This window comes from Dasypus novemcinctus, chromosome 5, assembly GCF_030445035.2.
Source record: "Dasypus novemcinctus isolate mDasNov1 chromosome 5, mDasNov1.1.hap2, whole genome shotgun sequence".
NCBI classification, from domain to species: domain Eukaryota; kingdom Metazoa; phylum Chordata; class Mammalia; order Cingulata; family Dasypodidae; genus Dasypus; species Dasypus novemcinctus.
Window position 1 is genome coordinate 98,902,454 of NC_080677.1, and position 15,009 is coordinate 98,917,462.

Consider the following 15,009-nt stretch of genomic DNA (forward strand, 5'->3'; position numbering starts at 1 on the left):
GCCACATATTTAGTACCTTCTAACTATCTGCTCTGCTGGGTTCTTATACATAGAATTATACTTTTCTGCTTTTTCAATTCAATTCATTATATCTTCCAAAGTCAATGTGCTATCTTCTCATTTTCATTCTTAACCTAATTTGTAAAGAGAATCAAAGACATCTGTGTTCTAATCAATGCTTTTGCTTGCAAGGAAGAGAAACTCTCTCAAGTTAGCTCCCTTAAAGGAGTGGTTGGTTAATGCATACCCGGAAAACTTAGAGGCCTCTAGGACAATATTTGCAACCAGCGCTCTTGAAGACTTGGGCTGGGAAGTGGAAAATCAGTACGCAAATCTACCCTGGCTGTCCTTTAGGGACTGCTTTGTCTCAATGGGTTTTTCCATTCCATCCATGGCTTCTCTCTGTGCAACTGCTCCATTTCCTCCTTTAAGCTCCCTCCTCTCCTGCTATACTGGCTGACTTCCTCTGCTTACTCATTCTGAATTGAATAAATAAGTACTCAAAGGATTGCCTCAGCCCTGACTGACTGTGACTTTTCATCTCCAGAAACTACCATCTGATTTTGATCTCTATCAGGGTTTTAGCAAAAATTCTCAGGAGTGTGTATTTGTTTTGCTGCTAACTAACCAATGGATTGGTCATCTTTGGTTAAACATCATTATTCCCAGGCAAGTCAGCTTTGAGGGAGAATTTATGAGGAATGAGAGTGTGCAGAAATGGGGATATTCTGTTATATTTAGAGACAGCACACTTTGAAGAGTAAAAGAGAGCCCTATTAATAATTACACCAATAATCAGCACAGGCCAACCACTTGTATCAATTATCTATGACCTGGAGCAGCTATAAAATATAGGTTGCCTCTCCTAAAGCTTTGAGAAGAGCAGCTCTAGCTAGAAGGAAAATTGCTTGTGTTAGGCAAAATGACTTATATTTCTGTCAGGAGTATGCTAACGGTGGTTAAATTTATGGTTTACTCCAGGGTATTTCAGACTTTTACATTCCTCAGAATCATCCAATGGACATGTTTAAACACACATTGCTGGGCTCCATCCCCAGAGTTCCTGATCCAGTAGGTCTGGGTAGAGACTGAGAATTTAGATTTTCATTGACTTCCCAGGTGATGCTTGATTATGCAGGGCAGGATAACCCACTTTAGTAGATACTGCAAAATGTTAAGAGTGACTAAAAAAATTTTCTCTCTCCCCATCCCTCGGCAATAAATGTGAGTTCCAGTTGTTCCATAGCCTCAATACTTGGAATTATTGGTTTTTAAATGTATGTGTATGTTTATATTTGTGTAATTATTAGGCATTGCCATGGATGTTAAGTAATACTTCATTTTGCTTTTCAGTTTGCTTTTCCCTAACAGCTAATGATGCTTTGCAACTTTTCATGTTTATTGGACATTCAGATATCCTCTTTGGTAATGGGTTTAAGTCGTTGTTAATGTTATATTTGGCTCTCTTGTGTTTTCCTTATTGATTTGAAGGAGCTCTTTATTTATTCTGGACAACTGTTTTAACTTGATTTTTTTTTTATCCCCCCCACCCACTCCCATGGCTTGTTTCCTGTCTGTAATTTGTGTCCATTTGCTGCTTGCTCCTCTGCATTTTTGCTTGTCTCCCTTTTTGTTGCGTCACCTTGCTGAATCTACTCTCCACAACACTTGTGGACTGGGCAGCACTCAGTGGCTCCTGGGCTAGTGGCTCTCTGCAGCATGTCAGTGAGCCTGCCTTCACAAGTAGGCCCCAGGACGCGAACCCAGGGCCTCCCATGTGGTAGACGGGAGCCCAACTTATTGAGCCACAGCTGATTCCCTTATTTAATTTGATTTTAAAGTATCAATATTATCTTTTACTGTTAAGTGTTTTTGTGATTTGTTTGAGATGTTTCTGCCTAACCTAAAAACAGGAAAATATTCTCCTTTGTAGATCTGAGGTGATTTGGGCTTTCTTTTTATATTTACAAACAACCTGGAATTGATTTTTGTCTATGGTATGAGAGATGGTTGAGATTTTTTTTAATATGTGTACCTAAATGGCCCAGTAGGTTTACTGAACAGACTCCTTTTTGCTTGACTCTGCATTGTGACCATTATCGTAAGTCAAAAGTCCATTTATGAGTCTATTTTTCTAGACCCTCTATTCTGGTCTGTTGAACTATAAATCTTTCCTAATGCCAATACCACTCTCTTTTTTTTATTAGAAGGATGTAGGTTTATAGAAAAATCATTGAGAAAATACAGACTTCCCTTATATGACCATCCGTACACAGTTTTCCCTATAACTAAAACTTTACATTAGTTTGGTATATTTGTTACCATTGCTCAAACAATATTATTATTATTATTTTAAAGATTTATTCATTTATTTATTTCTCTCCCCTTCCCCCACCCCCACCCCACCCTGGTTGTCTGTTCTCTGTGTCTATTTGCTGCGTCTTCTTTTTTGTCCGCTTCTGTTGTTGTCAGTGGCACAGGAATCTGTGTTTCTTTTTGTTGCGTCATCTTGTTGTGTCAGCTCTCCGTGTATGTGGCACCATTCTTGGGCACACTGCACTTTCTTTCGCGCTGGGCAGCTCTCCTTACGGGGCGCACTCCTTGCACGTGGAGCTCCCCTACGCGGGGGACACCCCTGTGTGGCAGGGCACTCCTTGCGCACATCCGCACTGTGCATGGGCCAGTTCCACATGGGTCAAGGAGGCCTGGGGTTTGAACCACGGACCTCCCATGTGGTAGACGGATGCCTAACCACTGGGCCAAGTCTGCCGCCAAACAATATTATTATAATTATACTATTAACTATAGCCCATAGTTTACATTAGGGTTCACTATTTGTGCTGTACAGTCTTATGGACTTAAAAAAATATTATTCTAGTAACATATATACAGCATAAAACTTCCCCTTATAACCACATTCAAATATTTTATTCAGTGGTGTTAATTACATTCGCAATGTTGTATTACCATAACCATCAACCATTATCAAAACTTCTTGATCACTATACACAGAAACTCTATATGAATTAAATTAACTCCCCATTCCTTACCATCACCCTGGCCCCTGGTGATTCTGACTCTATAAATTTGCTTATTCTAACTATTTCATATAAGTGAGATGATATAATATTTGTCCTTTTGTGTTTGGCTTATTTCACTTGACATGATGTCTTCAAGGTTCATCTGTATTGTCACAGGTATCAGAACTTTCCTTCTTATGGCTGAATTATATTCAACTCTAGGTATCTACCACATTTTCTTTATCCATTTATCTGTTAGATACGTGGGTTGCTTCCACCTTTTCACAGTTATAAATAATACTGATATGAACATGGGTGTATAAATATCTGTTTGAGTCCCTGCTTTCAATTCTTTTGGGTATATACTTAGTGGGATTGCCAGATCATATAGTAATTCTATACTTGTCTTTTTGATAAACTGACAAACTGTATTCCATTGTGGCTGCACCATTTTACATTCCCACCAATAATGAATGAGTGTTTCTGTTCCTCCATATGTACTCTATCACTTATTATTTTCCATTTTTCAAATAATAGCTATTCTAGTAGGTGTGAAATGGTATATCATTGTGGTTTTGACTTGCATTTTTTTAGTGGCTAATGATGTCGAGCATTTTCAAATGTGGTTTTTGGCCATTGCATATCTTCTTTAGAAAAATGTTCAAGTCTTTTGCCCATTTTATATTAGGCTGTTAATCTTCTGTTGTTGAATTAAAAGATTTCTTTATCTATTTGGGATATTTAACCCTTATCAGATATGTGGTTTCCAAATTTTTTTTTTCCATTCTGTAGGTTGTCCTTTCACATTTGTGATGAATTCCTTTGATGCAGAAAACTTGTTAATTTTGATAAGGCCCATTTATCTATGTTTCCTTTTGTTGCTTGTGCTTTTAGTTTAAAGTCTAAGAAACTGTTGCCTAAGACAAGGTTCTGAAGATGCTTGCCTGTATTTTGTTCTAGGAATTTTGTAGGTTTGATTCTTATATTTAGGTCTTTGGTAGATTTTAAAAAAATATATAATAAACTTCATTTTTTACAGAGAGTTTTAGATTACAGAAAAGTTACACTAAAAGTATTCCCGTGTACCCTCTCCCTCTCCCACATCATTTCCTATTTTTTTAAAAATATAACAGTACAATTTATTATGATGTATCTGTAAAAGCCACTCATTAAAACAAATCTATATTTAAAAAATGACTCACTGGTAAGAACACTATCTACAGCAAAAATCTAAGAAACAAAGCCATCATTGGGACATTTATCAGTATTTCACAATCTAACAAATATTGAAGGGCAACTACCATTTTTATAACTTCTTTAAAGCCAAAAACTTAAGCCCAACTCAGAATTAAGAGAAATTTCAGAATGTTCACATTTGCATGCATTTTTAGCTGATCTTTGAAAGATTCCACATATAATAAAACCACAACTTTGATATAAAAAACATTTAATCCTTGTGACAAACTTACTCTACAGAAGCAAGGAAAACAGAGCAAATAATAACAGCAGTATATTTCTAAGAGAGGAAGCAATCACTTATTTCCTTTATCATAAAACAAAAGTCAATGAATCAGCGTTTTAATAACACTGACCAAATTTTTATAACACTGACCAAGAATTTGCTCTTCAAGTTGTGTCTTTAAAATATATCCATCCACATATTTGAATTAAATTAAATTTATACATCAAAAACATTTTGCTCAGAATTCTAATCTTAAGTATAAACCATAACTTATCAAAACATAGTCCAAACAATATACAATAATGCTACCATTTAAACTAATATGCTTCATCCAAAAGACTTATCATAAAAAGAGGAGTTTTGCCCTGTTTCTCCAGAATAAATGCCCCTATGTCTAAAACTTTAAATGACAATCAAAAAAGACAGATTCAAATAGTTCATACTATGCATTTTCCTCCATTGGGCTTTGATAAAACAGAGCCATCTGGTGTTGGAGCACCATCTTCCTTCTCAGTTACAGTCTCCACAGTCCCAGAAGCAGACAGAATAACCATCATTTTATTTGTTGAAGCTGTCTTCTGTTTCTCAGCAATAACTACACAAACAGCAACAATATCATCACTTTCAAAGTCATAGTCAGCAATTGACTTAGGTGAGAAATGTGTTACTTCTGTTGATAATTCACTCTTTTTAATCCTCTGTGCCCCTTTCTGCTGCTCCTGGAGAGTTCTTGCCCTAGAAAGGTCTCCTTTCCATATTTCAGAGTTCATTGGATTAATGTGAAGGGCCACTTGAAAACTTTGAATTTCTTCATCCATTTTGTCCTTCATCTCTCTGTTGTTATTATTCTATTGTTTGTCTTCTTATCCTTTGGTTTACCCTTCCTAATAATCTTCATTTTTAAACTTTTCTCCAAATCTCTAACTCTTGTTTTTTTCCTTTCAGGCTGTAGCTCACTCTTTGGTAACTCTTACAAATCTGGTCTTTCAGTAACATATTCTATCAATTTTTGTTTGGCTGTGAAGACTTTGAACTCACTGTAGTTTTTGAAGGACAGTTTTTCTGGATACAGAATTTTTGGCTAGCAGTTTTTCTCTTTCAATACTTTAAATATATCATACCACTTTCTTTTTTCCTCCATGGTTTCTGATGAGAGATTGGCACTTAATGTTATTGGGTTTCCCTTGTATGTGATGATTTGCTTTTCTCTTGCTGCTTTCAGAATCCTCTCTTTATCACTGATATTTGTCATTCTGAATAGTAGGGGTGTCAGGGTAGGTCTATTTAGATTTATTCTGTTTGAGGTATATTCTCCTTCTTGGATATTGATATTTATGCCCTTCATAAGGGTTGGGAAGTTTTTAGTCATTATTTCCTCAAATATTTCTGCCCCTTTTCCTTTCTCTTCTCCTTCTGGGACACCAATAATGAGAATGTTTGTGCATTTGGCATTATCATTCAATTTCCTGAGATTTTTCCATTCTCTTCTCTTTCTGTTCTTCTGTCTTTTCCATTTCAGATACTCTGTCTTTGAAATCACTAATTTTGTCTTCAAACAATTCAAATTTGCTCTTATATGCCTCTAATGTACTTTCAATCTTGTCCATCATGTCTTTCACTCCGTAAGTTCTGTTACTTTTCTTTGCAGACTTTCAAATTGTTCTTTTTGCTCTCCCAGTGTCTTCTTAATATCCTTATTTCTTTAGTCATATTTTCTTTATTTTTTTTAAGATTTATTTATCCCTCCCCCCCCCCATTGTCTGCTCTCTTCATTCATTTGCTGTGTGTTCTTCTGTGTCTGCTTGTATTCTCATTGCATCATCTTGCTGTGTCAGCTCTCTGTTTGTGTGGCACCACTCCTGGGCAGGCTACGGTTTCACACAGGGTGGCTCTCCTTGTGCAGTGGCCACTCCTTGCACAGGGGGCACTCTTTTGTGGGGGCATCCCTGCATGGGCCTGCACTCCTTGCATGCAGCAGCAGTGCACATGGGCTGGCTCACCACATGAGCAAAGAGGCCCTGGGTATCCAATCCTTGGACCTCCTATACGGTAGGTAGATGTTCTATCTGTTGAGCCATGTCTGCTGCCCAGTCACATTTTCTTTAAATTCTGTGAAGTGATTTAGAAGAGTTGTGTGATTAATTGTCCAATTAATTGTCTTAAATCCTTTATCTCTTCAGAATATTTGGTTTGTGTTTTTGACTGGGCCATCTCTTCTTGGTTTCCTAGTATGGCTTACAATTTTTTCCTGATGTTTAGGCATCTGATATATTGGTATATTTACTCTGATGGCTAATTTCTTCCCCTTGCCTACTGTTTTTTTCTCCACAGCTCTTCTTTGACATTTGGTTCAAGTTATTCTCAGTCTTTAAAATTGCTCAGCTTAAGTCTTCAAAATTGGGCCAGGGACTCACTAGTGGGATGTAGATTTTCTTCCAAGGAGAAAGTCCGACAGAACAGTTTTTGTCCATGCAGTTTCCAGACTTACCAGCAGATGGTGCTAGTCAGTGCATCTTTCCATTGAGGTGTTTCAAGCTCGGCTTTCCTGGGTTCCTGTGTTGAACCTCCAGATTAAAGATTCAAAGCAGGCTCCACTGGCTGAATTCACTGAAGAAAAGCATCCTAACCTCCCCTCCTTTTTCCCTTGATGCAGCTGACAGGGAGGAAGATTTCTGTTCCCCTCTCAGTTGGCTACAGCGAGCCAGGGGTTTAACCCCAGTTTAAAATCTTGGGGGGGTAGGATGGGGGAGCCCTTCCTGGTCACCAGGAGGGGTTGGTAATTGATGTTTGTCTTTTCAGTTTCTTTGTCTCTCTGTTCCTCACCCTCCTGTAAGTTGTCTAACACTATTCTGGTCTGCTGACCCCCAAAGCAGGTTCCTCAGGCAACTTTTGGCTCTTTCTCCATTGTTTTTATGATCATTCAGCTCTGCCTGTTAGTCTGTCACCATCTTCCCACAATCCTCCAGGTCTTTGGTAAATTTTGGGTTAATTTTTTTTTGGTATATTTTGTTAAGTAGGAGTCAATAGGAGTCAACCTTCAATCTTTTGCATATGGATGTACAGTTTTTCCAGCACCATTTGTTGAAGAGTCGCTTCTTTTCCAATTTAGCAGTCTTGGCACACTTGTCAAAATCAATTTGCCATGGCTGTGTGGTTTTATTTCTGAACTCTCACATTCCATTGATCCATATGTCTATCCTTGTGCCAGAATGATGCTCCTCTGATTAATATGCCTTTTTAAGACATTTTAATATTGGCAAATGTTAGTCTTCCAACCTTTTTTTTTTTTTTCCTGAAGGTGGTTTTGATTTTTGGGGGGCCCTTGACCCTTCTATAAATTTGATGATTGGCTTTTCCATTTAGCAAAGAAGGCTGTTGGAATTTTATTAGGATTATATTGGATCTGTAGATCCTAGATTTGATTTTTCTAGTGGCTATTATAAATGGATTTTTCCCCTTTGTCTCCACTTCAGAATTTTCATTACTACTATATAAGCACACCTGATTTTTGCATGTTCATCTTATATGCCACCACTTTGCTGAATTTGTTTATTAGCTCTAATAGCTTTGTTAAGGATTTTCAAGATTTTCAATATACAAAATCTGTTCTTCTACAAACAGGGAAAGTTTTCTTTTCCAATTTGAATTCCTTTTATTTATTATTTTAGTCTAAAAGATCTGGCTAGAACTTTCAGGATATTTTTGAATAACAGTAGTGACAGTGGGCATTTTTGTCTTTTTCCTGAATTTAGAGGGAAAGCTTTCAGTCTTTCACCATTGAGTATGATGTTGGCTGTGGGTTTTTCATATATGCTTTTTATCATTTTGAGAATGCTTCCTTCTACTCCTAATTTTCTAAGTGTTTTTATTTAGAAGGGGTGCTGAATTTTGTCAAATGCCTTTTCTGGAACAATTGAGATGACCGTGTGAGTTTTTTACATCTTTCTATTAATGCGCTGTATTACATTTATTGATTTTTCTTCTGTTGAATCACCCTATATAACTGGGATAAATAACACTTAGCCATGGTGTATAATTATTTTAATGGGATGTTGGACTCATTTTGCTAGTACTTCCTTGAGGATTTTTGCATCCGTGGTAATAAGGGATATTGGTCTGTAATTTTCTTTTTTCTGGGTATCTTTATCTAGATTTGGTATTAGGGTGAATTTGGCATCATAGAATGAGTTAGGGAATGTTCCCTCCTCTTGAAGTTTTTGGAAGGGTTTGAGCAGGATTGGTGTTAATTCTTCTTGGAATGCTTCATAAGATTACCAATGGATTCATCTTGTCTTGGCTTCTCTTTGTTAGGGAGTTTTTGATAACTTATTCAATCTCTTGTATTAGTCTGTTGAGATCTTCTATTTTTCCTTGAGTCAGTATAGGTAGTTTGTTTCTAGAAATTTGAACATTTCATCTAAGTTATTTACTTTGTTCATGGAGAGTTGTTCATAGTATTCTCTTATATTCCTTTTTATTTCTTTGGGGTTGGTAGTAATGTTCCCCCTTTCATTTCTGAATTTAGTTATTTGCATCCTCTTTTTTTTTATCAGTCTAACTGAAGGTTTGTCAATTTTAGTGATCTCCTCAAAGAACCAACTTTTGGTTTCATTGATTTTATTGGATTTTTAATTCTCTGTTTCATTTATCTCTACTCTAATCATTGTTATTTCCTTCTTCCCCTTGCTTTGGGTTTAGTTTGTTCTTCCATATCTAGATACTCCAGTTTTAAGGCTGTGTCTCTGATTTGAGATATTTCTTCTTTTTTTTAGGTATTGCATCCAGGACCTCGTATGTGGGAAGGAAGCTGGTGCTCAACCACTGAACCACGCTGGCTCCCCTAAGTTAGGTTTTTTCATTTGTTTGTTTGTTGTTTGTCTTTATTTTTAGGAGGTACCAAGAACTGAACTCAGGACCTCCCATGTAGGAAGCAGGTGCTCAACCACTTGAGCCACATCTGTCCCATCTTCTTTCTTAATATAAGCTTTTAGAACTATAAATTTCTCTCTCAGCCCTGACTTAGCTGTATCCCATAAGGTTTGTAATGTATTTTTGTTTTCATTGACTTCAAGATAGTCCCTAATCTCCCTTGTCATTTCTTCTTTTTTTTTTTAAAGAGCTCAATGCCTTTTTTTAAAAAGATTTCTCTCTCTCTCTCTCTCTCTCTCTCTCTCTCTCTCTCTCTCTCTCTCTCTTCCCCCTTCCCCCCCACCCCGGTTGTCTGTTCTCTGTGTCTATTTGCTGTGTCTTTCTTCTTTGTCCGCTTCTGTTGTTGTCGGTGGCATGGGAATCTGTGTTTCTTTTTTGTTGTTGCATCATCTTGTTGTCAGCTCTCTGTGTGGGCAGCACCGTTCTAGGCAGGCTGCACTTTCTTTCCCGCTGGGCGGCTCTCCTTATGGGACATACTCCTTGCGTGTGGGGCTCCACTATGCGGGGAACACCCCTGCGTGGCATGGCACTCCTTGCGCACATCAGCACTGAGCATGGGCCAGTTCCACATGGCCCATGTGGTAGATGGACACCCTAACCACTGAACCAAGTCCGCTTCCTGTCATTTCTTCTTTGACACATTGGTTGTTTGTGTATGTGCTTTTTTTTTTTTAAGATTTATTTATTTATTTCTCTCCCCTTCCCCCCCCCACCCCAGTTGTCTGTTCTCTGCATCTATTTGCTGCGTCTTCTTTGTCTGCTTCTGTTGTTGTCAGCAGCACAGGAATCTGTGCTTCTTTTTGTTGAGTCACCTTGTTGTGTCAGTTCTCCGTCTGTGCAACACCATTCCTGGGCAGGCTGCACTTTCTTTCGCATTGGGTGGCTCTCCTTATGGGGCGCACTCCTTAAGCGTGGGGCTCCCCTATGTGGAGGACACCCCTACGTGGCAGGGCACTCCTTGCGCGCATCAGCACTGTGCATGGGCCAGTTCCACACAGGTCAAGTAGGCCCGGGGTTTGAACTGTGGACCTCCCATGTAGTAGACGGATGCCCTAACCACTGGGCCAAGACCGCTGCCTGTGTATGTGTTTAATTTCCACTTATTTGTGAACTTTCTAGTTCTCCCTCTTTTATTGTTTACTAGCTTCATTCAATTGTGGTCAGAGAAGATGCACTGTAATAGTTAAATATATTTTAATTTTTGAGACTTGTTTTTTGGCTTAACTTATGGTCTAATCTGGAGAATGACCAATGTGCACTAGAGGGGAAAGTGTATTCTGCTGCTATTGGCTGAAGTATTCTAGATATGTCTTTTAGTTCTATTTTATAGACATATAAAATATGTCTATTTAGTTATTTTATAAGTTCATTCACATCTTTTATTTCCTTATTGAACTTCTGTCTAGATATTCTATCCATTATTGAAAATGGTGTTGAAGTCTCCTACTATTAATGTAGAGCTGTCTCTTTCTCCTGCAATATGTCAATATTAGCTTCATATATTTTAGGACTTTTCTGTTCGTATGCTATATATTTATAATTCTTATGAAATTGATCCCTTTATCAGTACATAGTGAGTTTTTTTGTTCCTCATAAAGTATATTTTATCCGGTATTAGTATAGCTAACCCCCCAGCTCTCTTTTTGTTAACTATTTGCAGGTATTTTTCCCCCCATTATTTCATTTTCAGCCTATATGTCTTTGAATTTAAGGTAAGTCTCTTGTAAAAAGCATATAGTTGGGTCATAGTTTGTTTATTTAATCCATTCTGCCAATCTTTGCCTTTTTAACTTGGGAGTTTAATCCATTTACATTAAAAACAACTACATATATTGCATGACTTTCTTCTGCAATTTTGTTAATTGGCTTTTGTAAGTCTTATACCTTTTTTTGTTCCTAAATACTTCTGTGGGTGCCTACTTTCATATATTTTTTTAATTTTTTGTCATGTATCCTTTTGGATCCCTTCTCATTTCCTTCTGTATGTATTTTTCATTTATTTTCTTTGTGGTTTCCACGTGGCTTAAGTTTAACATCCTAAATTTGTAACAATCACATTTAATTTGACTAACTTAAGTTCAATTGCTATTCCATTCCCTCACATTTTATTGTATTTGTTACAAATTATGTCTTTTTTTTCCAGGTCATATTTTTTTTTGTAATTTATTTTTCTTTATTTTTAAAAAAACTTTAGATTACATGTATGTTACATCAAAAATATAAGGGATTCCCCTATATCGTCTCCCTACCTCTCCCATACTTTCCCCAATTAACAATATTTTTCATTAGTGTGGTACATTTGTTACAGTTGATGAATACATATTGGAGCATTGCTACTAACCATGGACTGTAGTTTATATTATAGTTTGCACTTTGCTCTGCACAATTTTATAGGTTTTGATAAAATGTATAATGACCTATATCCATCATTGCAATGTCATCCAGGACAATTCCAATGTCCCCAAAATACACCTATGTCACATATATTCTTCCTTCTTCCTATGCTCAGCACTCTGGTGGCCAGTGTATTTATATAAATGATACAAGTTCTTCCATTGCTAGAATAATATTAAGTCTACTTTAGTCCACAGTTGCATTCACCCCTTATATTTGTTCATTCCTTAATCTTGAAGATTTTGGGAGGGTAATGCCCACTCTGTTTCTGATTGAGAGGAAACTTAGATCTCATGGGGCACATGGAGAGCAGTGTCTTGCTTGCAATTGTAGATACTCTCTCTCTCTCTTTTTTAATTTGGAATGGGCATTGTCCATCATCATCCTTTTGTTGGTTGTCCTGGGTGATTCCAATGAACCAGAGTGGGTGTTGCAACTCTATTGTGATTCAGAGCTCAACCAGCATATGAACATACCAAAGATTTAAGTCTCTGAGACATTTAACAAATATAGTGCTAATTTCAGGTTCAAGTAAAAGCAGTAGAAAGAGCCACATTTAGAGAAATTATAAATGAATCTAACTCTGTTACATTGGGGACTACATATTCCAAGTTTAGATCCAAGACAGGGTGCCAAATTCCTGTGATTGTCTGCCCTGTCTATAGTGTCTGGATGTGCCTAGAGCCTTCAGGAGACCTGCTGTTTGAAGCACTATTTACTGTGGCAGTTAATGAGATCCTGCTGAGACTTGCATAAGCTTAACCTCTGGAATGAACTCCCAACTCTGAAATCTCTTAGCCATAAAAACTCATTTGTATTTAATATTTTCCACTTTTTGTCAAGGTGTTTTTCCAGATGCATCACTAGTCAGTGCTTGGTAATAATCCCTCAGTGCCAGGGAGGGTTGTCTCCAGGAGTCATGTCCCACACCAAGGGAAAGGTAGTGTGTTTATATGCTGAATTTGGCTTAGAGACCACATATGAGCAACAAGGAGGATTTCAAGAGGTATCTCTTATGCAAAATGATACTAGGCTAAGTTTCAGTTTCATAAGGAAACATTCATAAGTACAACCATCGATATCAAGGGCCTGGTGTAATGGTCTGTCCTCCTTCACTAGGCACTGCCTATGTACTTGCGGGGATTTTTATCACTCTATTAGAGAATGTAGAAGGACTTCCCAGTATGTTCAACATTCTTTCAGTTATTGTGTGGGTCTCCACCCACCAAGACAATATCCAATGACCTCTTGAATATATTCATATAACATTGAGGCATGCCTCAGGAGCACCCCTCCCCACACATCCCCCCATTACTGACACTATGCACCAATGATCCTCCCCCATAGTTGTAACCCTTCTGTGATCCAAAACTTCCCCAAAAACAAAGTCCCAAAAGTAAACAAATAAAATAAAAATAAAAAATGAAAAAATGAAAAATAAATTTTTTCACTGTGTCTTTCATCACAGTAAGATTTATTTTATGCACAGTAAGAACTTCTGTATATTCCCTCAGTGCCTTACGTTTTTGAAGAAGCTTTAGGTTACAGAAAAGTCACGTAGGAAATATAGGGGATTCCCATATACCCAACCCCCTCTCCCCATCTCCCACTCTCCCACTTTCCCCTTGTATAACCATGGTCAATAGTTACATATGGTTTATGTTTTGCACCATATACTTTTACTGGTTTTGGTAACATTTAAAATGACCTGTATCTGTCATTGCTAGATGGTGCAGAAAAATTCTAATGCCCTAAACATTCACTATGTTCCATCTATTCTATTCTCCACTCATTATATATTGTACATCCAAACCCATAGATTTCTCACTACTTTTTTTTTGCCATTTAATGTCTGTTTATTTATTTTTTTATTGATTTTGTATTAATATTACATTAAAAATATATATGTGAGGTCCCATTCAACCCTACCCCCCCACCCCACCTCTCCCCCCCCCCCCCCCCCAGCAACACTCGTTCCCATCATCATGACACATCCATTGGATTTGGTAAGTACATCTTTGGGCACCTCTGCACCTCATAGTCAATGGTCCACATCATGGCCCATACTCTCCTCCATTCCATCCAGTGGGCCCTGTGAGGATTTACAATGTCCGGTGATTGCCTCTGAAGCACCATCCAGGGCAGCTCCATGTCCCAAAGACGCCTCCACCTCTCATCTCTTCCTGCCTTTCCCCATACCCATCAGCCACCATGTCCACTTTTCCCAATCCAATGCCACATCTTCTATGTGGACATCGGATTGGTTGTGTCCATTGCACCTCTATGTCAAGAGGAGGCTCAGATTCCACATGGATGTTGGATGCAATCCTCCCACTTTCAGTTGTAATCACTCTAGGCTCCATGGTGTGGTGGTTGTCCTTCTTCAACTCCATCTTAGCTGAGTGTGGTAAGTCTAATACATCATATTGTAGGTGCTGGAGTCTGTTGAGGCTCAGGACCTGGCTATCACATTGTCAGTCCAGAGATTCAAATCCCCTAAATATATCTTAAACCCCAACATTAACTGCACCTCCAGCACATTAGCATGAAAGTCTTATGAAGGAAGATCCCATCTGAGTCCAGATTCATCACACATAAACACCAGTTCCAAAAAGGGGCCATCTGACCTGGTAGTTAACCCCATCGGCCATGACCATAATTCCCATGGGTCTCTTTAGCCCTCGAAGGAACCGATATCTGGGGGTTGTATCTGCTTTATCTGTCTCTCTGACTCTGCTCAGTTGTGCATGAGGGCAATCCTTCTGCCAGCCTCCAGACTCTTTTTTAGAAACTCGTAGCCATATAAACTCATTTCTCTTTTCCATTTCCCCCTTACTTTAGGTCAAACAGCATTTTAAAGTCATGTTATTTTATGTAGACAGGGATATTCTGCTGATCCACATTGAACCTTCCATATAAGGTCATTTTCCAGTTGCATCATCAGTTGGTAGTTGATAGTGGTCCCTCGGTGCCAGGGAGGCTCATCCCCGGGTGTCATGTCCCATGCTGGGGGGAAGGCATTGCATTTACATGCTGAGTTTGGCTTCGAGACTGGCCACATTTGAGTAACATGAAGGCTGACAGGAGGAAATTCCCAGGCACAATGTTGCTCTAGGCCTTGTTCTTATTTTAGGCTTATCAGCTCACAAGCATAGTCATTAGCATCAGGGGCTCACTGTTGAACCCTCACTCCCTCCCGGTCCC